The sequence below is a fragment of the Brachyistius frenatus genome, unplaced genomic scaffold (assembly GCF_029030835.1).
Source record: "Brachyistius frenatus isolate BFR_SWC_R1_liver_20210118 unplaced genomic scaffold, ASM2903083v1 Contig_25, whole genome shotgun sequence".
Taxonomy (NCBI): Eukaryota; Metazoa; Chordata; class Actinopteri; family Embiotocidae; genus Brachyistius; species Brachyistius frenatus.
In genome coordinates this window covers 3,725,540-3,732,500 of record NW_027210624.1, presented here as the reverse complement: position 1 = coordinate 3,732,500, position 6,961 = coordinate 3,725,540, and the positions used below count along the sequence as shown (strand labels likewise).

The window sequence follows — 6,961 nt, the reverse complement described above, 5'->3', positions numbered from 1 at the left end:
ATTCCCCACACCTGCAAAGTAAAAGCCTTTGTGCACACAAAGCATGCTTTGCTCTGAGGTTTCTATCTATCTGTTAGCACCAGAAGTGTGTGTGTGTATTGTTTGTTAAAGGAGGAGATGGCCACGTATGCAGCTTTGTGTCCTGGCTTTCATGTTCATGTTAGTTTGTTGCATGCCAGCTATGTAAACATGGTTGCAGACCACGTACAGCCGATACAGCAACAGTGTTCCCTGATGGCGGTGGCCTCGTTCAGCAGGATCATTCGCTAGTTTTTACTGAGTAACAGCCGTCACAGAGCTTTAATCCTTTGCTGATGTACCTCCACACCTCCCGCCCCTCTACTCCACATTCCTCTTTTTTCCCCCTCCTTGCTCCTTGTTGATTTCCTGACATAAACTGCTGAGTCAGCAGTGGAATTTACATGTTTCCATGGCGATGGTGGTATAGTGGTGAGCATAGCTGCCTTCCAAGCAGTTGACCCGGGTTCGATTCCCGGCCATCGCAGCTCCGTTACATCCTGTAGAAACAGGTCTTGGCTTGTTTTTGGGGTTTTCCTGTCCCTCATGTTGTCCACATTATTATTTGATCATCTTATGACCGCTACTAACATCTTACCATTATTTACACATAAGTTTATCGTCACAAGGCAAAGTAACCTGAGTAGTTATTGCACTTCCGTACTGTTACTCAGAGTAAGATGTAATGGATTGAACCGGGGAAATGGATTATGCTCACTCTGACACTCAGCTGCAACCGCTGGTAGCAGCAGCGCTCAATGTTTCCCCTTCGGATGGAGTTGTTGCAGCAGAGGTGAAGCACACGTGCGTGGAATTTCTTTTTTTTTTTCACGCGTGTGTGTGAAAGGATGTTTTATCTGCTCACAGATTTGACTTTGCTGGGAGGTTTCTATGTTTCTCAATACTGTACATTTGTGCACAGTAATGAGTATCGGAGATGTCTTACTAGCTAACATACAATCTGTGTCGAGATGTAGGAAAATACATTTTTATTGAACAACGATACAAATATATTTACCTTTTTTGACTAAGTACGTATATATCTACCACCACCCAAGAACAAATCTGAGATCTCAAGTGATTTGGTGTTAACTAGCTGCTAGCTGGCTGTCCTTCCTTCTCCCAGTTCTTCACTCTGAACTGTCTTCTTTTTTTCAGAATTAAATAGCATCACTTACACACATCAATGATTTCCTGGTGGTTTTCTACAACTTTTGATTTGAAAGAAATTGCTGTTGCATAATTTTCAGTAAGTTATTGGAAAACAAAACGTGAGATCATTGATATGTGAAGTCATTGTAGTGACAAAACACTGCAAAAGACTCAAATCATTCAATATATTTTACAAATGATAAAATCTTCAAAATTATGCAAAACTTCATTTATCCAAACTGAGTTGTGTATTATAACCAACGGGAGATCATCAGTGTGGGAGTGAACAGTAGCCCGCACTGACTTGGGCTGAAGTTATTCAATAGGCCTTATTTAAAAAAGTATTTTTCTTTCCTTCCGTCTGTCACTTTGCACACGGTCCCTGCACTCAGGTGGCTGTATATACAGTGACCCCTCGCTATAACGCGGTTCACCTTTCACGGTCTCGCTGCTTCACGGATTTGCATCGTGCATTGTGTTCTGCATTCTGATTGGCTAAACAGTCTCTCCGCTTCTTCTCTACCTGTTTGTCAATAACGTTGCGGTTTAATATGTACACGTACGTAAAACAGCTTGCCAAATTAAAAATAATCGATGGTGGCATGTCGGTTTATAAGAATCTTTTTGCCCAGAAGAAAAAAGAGCGACAACAACTACCGATAACTATGTTCTTCTCTTGAAAAACCACACCTGCACCGCCGGCTTTAGAAGAAAGAACCGCTGCAGAGCGGAGTCAGGATGCAGCGGCTCAGTCAGAAGAGCAGTGAAATACACGAGTCACTATTTGTCCTACTGTACTTTGTATTTGTTTTCATAATCATGTTTCATTTCCTCCCGTTCTAATCCAATGACTCGGGTCGCAGTGGGGCGGTGCCGATCTCAGCAATTTGAAGCCTTCAGTTCGTATTGATGATTCAAATTATTATTTTACAGTACAGTAGTTATTTGTAAAAAAAAAACATTTATACAGTACTTTTATTTGTTAAACAAATGCTTGGGCCTGTAAAAAGGTTTTGTTCTTTGGTTTCAATGTATTATGGAGTATTTCATTGTATAATAATTGTAAAAAAAATAAAGGTTACTACTTCACAGATTTCACCTATCACGGTCTCTATTTGGAACGTAACCCCCGCGATAAACGAGGGTTCACTGTACATATTATCTGTTCAGCTCTGAGGACGGCTGGTTTTGACTCAAATTAGGTGGTAGTTTCTGATTGTAGCTCGTTGTCTTCCTTCCCGAGGAATGAGACGTTGTTTGTGTTTTAACGACTTTTAATTTACCAGCTATTGATTCAGGAAGTTCCAAACTGCTGATATATTTTCCATCTTTACCGGAGTTGCGTCTCCTCGTCCTCCAGTCAGATGAGTGCGTTTACTGTTGGCTGCGACACACACGTGAAGCTGCTGGACTGTTTTCTGCTCAGTGAATAATAATCCTGAAAACATGATCACCTTCGCTGCTTTGTTGTTGGACGTCTACCAGCTGCTATTTGTTGTGCTGTCAATATCAGCTCAAAGCAAAGTTTAATGTGCTTCACTCACAGATGTGTGAATTGCTCTGGATATGACGCGTCCATAGCGCAAAATAACATAAGTCTAACTTTCAATGAGATGAGAGGAATCGTCTCCTCCTCTTTCGAAAAAAACCCAAATGGTGACAGCGTCGGTGCGCTGCTGGATGAATGCAGGGGAAACGCTGAGCTTGTCGTCCACCTTTAGTTTATAGATTTTGGTGATGAAAGGTCAAAGGTCACGACTCAACACCTTTGTGGCCATAACTCAAAAATTAATTCTAGTAATGACAAAAAGTGATAATATTTTATATCCGAAAGGTCAAAAGTTCAAATTTAATGTGTTCTTGACTTGTTGGCAAATGCAAACAATTGTGAGGCGGTCATTTTTTGTTTTTCCGCAGGTTGTGAAGTTACTCGAGAGAAGAATAGGTAGAGGTTTCTGTAGAATGAATGTTAGATGCTACATGTGTACATTTCTTTCCCAAACTTCAGGTTTAGTTTTTCTGTCCTGGTTGTTGTGGTCTGGTGGTAAAGACGACGGGTGTGTGTGGGGATCTCCCTGTGCAGGGTTGTATCCTGCTGACAGCGGTCAATACCTATCAGCAGGAAGCAAGGCTAATTGATGCTCATGGGAAGCGACGGCTGGGCCATGTGGTCTGATCCCGAAGAGAAACTGTAGGATAAATTGCGAAAAACGGTGATGATGATTGACAGGTGTCAGGACACACAGCAGCTTGCTGCGTAGCTACAAACTTACGACTGCCGGCTGTCCACCGTCAGAAGTACCTACAATGGGCACTTGAACATCAGAACTGGGACATACAGTAATAGTAGGTGTCCTGATCTGATGACGCATGTTTTCTTTTACATTATGCGTGTTAGGTCGTCAACGACCCGTCCAGCGACAGGAAACGGAGGAGCGGCGCTACTGCAGAGTAGGTCACACTGTAGGACCCAGTGGGCCAACTCCCCGGCCCGAATGGCGTCTGGATCGCTTGCCAGAGCTGCGGGGGTGAGAGAGCCAGTAGTGGCCAGAGTCTGTAGTGGCTGCGGGGGTAGAGAGTCTGTAGTGGCCAGAGTCTGTAGTGGCTGCGGGGGTAGAGAGCCAGTAGTGGCCAGAGTCTGTAGTGGCTGCGGGGGTAGAGAGTCTGTAGTGGCGACTGACGGGGTTGTAGGCTCGCTCGTGGCGACTGATGGCTACAAGTCCAGAGACCAGGGGCGTAGGAGGACCAGTGACCCCGGCGTCCCCTCCTCCTGGGGGGGGTCCCAGAGGGCCAGGCGGGTTCCCTCAAACCCTGTCCTGGGTTCAAGGGGAACAGGCTCATTCCGGTGGGCCTGACTGGCAAAATATTGAAATAAAGTCATGTACAGTGAACCCTCGCTATAACGCGGTTCACCTTTCACGGTCTCGCTGCTTCACGGATTTGCATCGTGCATTGAAATCACATTACGACTATATGTAACGTAGATATATTTAATGTCCAGTTCTATCTATTTCAATTGTAAAATAAAGGTTACTACTTCACGGATTTCGCCTATCACGGTTTCTATTTGGAACGTAACCCCCGCGAAAAACGAGGGTTCACTGTATTTCAGACCCGAGTCTGTGGCCGCTGGGTCCATATCTGGTCGGTGCATTCTGTTAGGTGGTGGAGTATAACAGGACCCAAATGCAGGCTCACAGACTCGGGTATTAGTTCAAAAACAGTCTTTATTCAACAAACAAACAAAAAGGTGGCACCTACAGTGTCTATTTCCTTCCTAGTCAGGAGGGCAACTCCACTGACTCGTGGTAACAAAAGGTGGTACCTACAGCGTTTATTCTCCTCAGAGTCAGGAGGGCAACTCCACCAACTGGTAGCTCTGCTGCAGGAGAAGGGGGGACGGACGGGGGACAGACTGGCAGTCCTTGCGGTGTTTAGCAGAAACTCGCAGTCCAGAAGTAATGCACCGACAACCAGAAGAGTGCAGGGGCAGGGTACATATAGTCCAGGGAGGTGATCAGGGAAATGCAGCACACCTGCAGGTGGTGATCTGGGGAGAGTGGTAGCAGCTGCTAGGACCGGTGAGGGGTGTGGCCATGGGAGGTGAGGAGAGGAGGACACCGAACACAGGGGAGGACAATAACAAGCAGACAGGGGAAATGACAGAAAACATGAGGAAAGGTGATTGAGGGTAAAACAGAGGAAAAGACAGGAATCCTGACAATGCGGTGTGTGTGTGTGTGTGTGTATATTGTTTGTTAAAGGAGGAGATGGCAGCAGAAGGAAAGTTACATACGGTTATATACGCTGGGCAGCTTTGTGTCCTGGCTTTCATGTTCATGTTAGTTTGTTGCATGCCAGCTATGTAAACATGGTTGCAGACCACGTACAGCCGATACAGCAACAGTGTTCCCTGATGGCGGTGGCCTCGTTCAGCAGGATCATTCGCTAGTTTTTACTGAGTAACAGCCGTCACAGAGCTTTAATCCTTTGCTGATGTACCTCCACACCTCCCGCCCCTCTACTCCACATTCCTCTTTTTTCCCCCTCCCTGCTCCTTGTTGATTTCCTGACATAAACTGCTGAGTCGGCAGTAGAATTTACATATTTCCATGGCGATGGTGGTATAGTGGTGAGCATAGCTGCCTTCCAAGCAGTTGACCCGGGTTCGATTCCCGGCCATCGCAGCTCCTTTTCTTCCTGCATCCTGTAGAAACAGGTCTTGGCTTGTTTTGGGGTTTTCCTGTCCCTCATGTTGTCCACATTATTATTTGATCATCTTACGACCGCTACTAACCACTTTGTACACTGCAGTAAAATAAATCCAGTCAAACTGTAGATTCAATCATTATGTGATCTCTTTTTAAAGCCTTTCCGTGTACCGTCACACTTTTCAGTTTGGTCAGAACTGAATTGGCAGGTGTGAAAAGGGTCCTTGAAGCACTAGCCATCTTCAGATTCTTTATATCTCAGTCTGGATCAAACCGAACCATGGTTTGGTTTGATCGGTTGCAATGTGAAAACACTTTCTGTACTGTTGGGACATTCTGCCTTATGACAGGGAATCGAGGTAGAGAAGAACAGAAGAAGAAAAAGAACCGGACAAGAAGTTGAAATAAGCTGTGATTTGGTATCTGAGAAGCCTGCAGACTCAGATGTTCAATTAAGGAACAGGAAACAGAGATGGAGAGCACAGCGGGCAGAGTGAGGTCTATTTACTACTGACTTACCAAACAGTAGCCAAAAAATGTGGACACTAAAAGTCTTGTAAAAGACCTCATAACTAAACTCTCTAGCTTTGATCTGTTCAGTCACTTTGTAGCAGCACTGTGGTGAATGGTGTGTTTTCTACTGGTACTTATTGCTGCTTCCAGAAGGTGGCAGTATTTTTCTACCATATTCAGTGGAAAGCCGTGACGTATTACTGTAAACGCCACGACTTTCAGATCAGTATCAGAGGCAACCCCCTCCACAGCCGAGCTCACCTCCCACACTCGTGTGATGCTTTTATAAAGAGGAAGAGTAGGCCTGGGCTGCAGATAAACAAATACACTTCACACATTTCAACCACTTGGGTTTCCCTGATGCAAAATCAGTCAGAGATACTGCCATGACTACATACAAACAAGTAAAAAGTAATGCAGAAGAGGGCGTTGCTGAAACTTGATTCATGCCTTATCTATGATCTCACTGCAAGCTGGGAAGTCCAGCAAAACTCACATTCAGCAGCTTTCAAAGGAAACTTTTTTTCCACTAATGTATTGCTATTTACTGCTAAAATAATATAGATTATGTAGCCGAAGCGTCGTCAGTCATGCAGTCGTGCTTCTGGGTCAGTAATAAGTGTTCACTAGCCATCATCAGATTTTATAAAGCTGCTAAAAAATGCATTTGTTTGGGTCGCCTGTGGGCAGTATTGCAACCAAGAACTAGATGTACAACTGGGAATTCAAAAGAGATGTGAAACCTTCACATTTCAGTGGGAGTAAATGTCAGATGCTCTTTACTCCCTCTGTAAGACATGCCCCAGTCCAGACTGAAAAGCTTGGACAGCTGTTACATGGATTGATATGCTGTTGTTATGTTTTCATCTGGACATTCATGGTCACCAGAGGATGAGGTTTACAGTAGTCTCAGATTGGTAGTTTTTAGGGAAATGTCTCAACAGATATGGGATTGAGTGCTTCTAGATTCTGTACACACAGTTAGATAAAGTAATAACTTACTTTAGGTAAAAAAATATTTGTTTTCCAATTCTCTAGTTTGATTTAAGATCAAATACCTGTAAAGT

General features: G+C 44.3%; 2 non-coding genes across 2 annotated transcripts; both read left to right on the top strand.

Moving 5' to 3' along the window:
- Window positions 1–433: 433 nt before the first annotated feature.
- Window positions 434–505, top strand: trnag-ucc (transfer RNA glycine (anticodon UCC)). The gene has a single exon. It is a non-coding gene; the product is annotated as a tRNA-Gly (tRNA).
- A 4,780-nt stretch (window positions 506–5,285) lies between these two features.
- On the top strand, window positions 5,286–5,357 carry trnag-ucc (transfer RNA glycine (anticodon UCC)). The gene has a single exon. It is a non-coding gene; the product is annotated as a tRNA-Gly (tRNA).
- The last annotated feature ends 1,604 nt before the right edge of the window (window positions 5,358–6,961 follow it).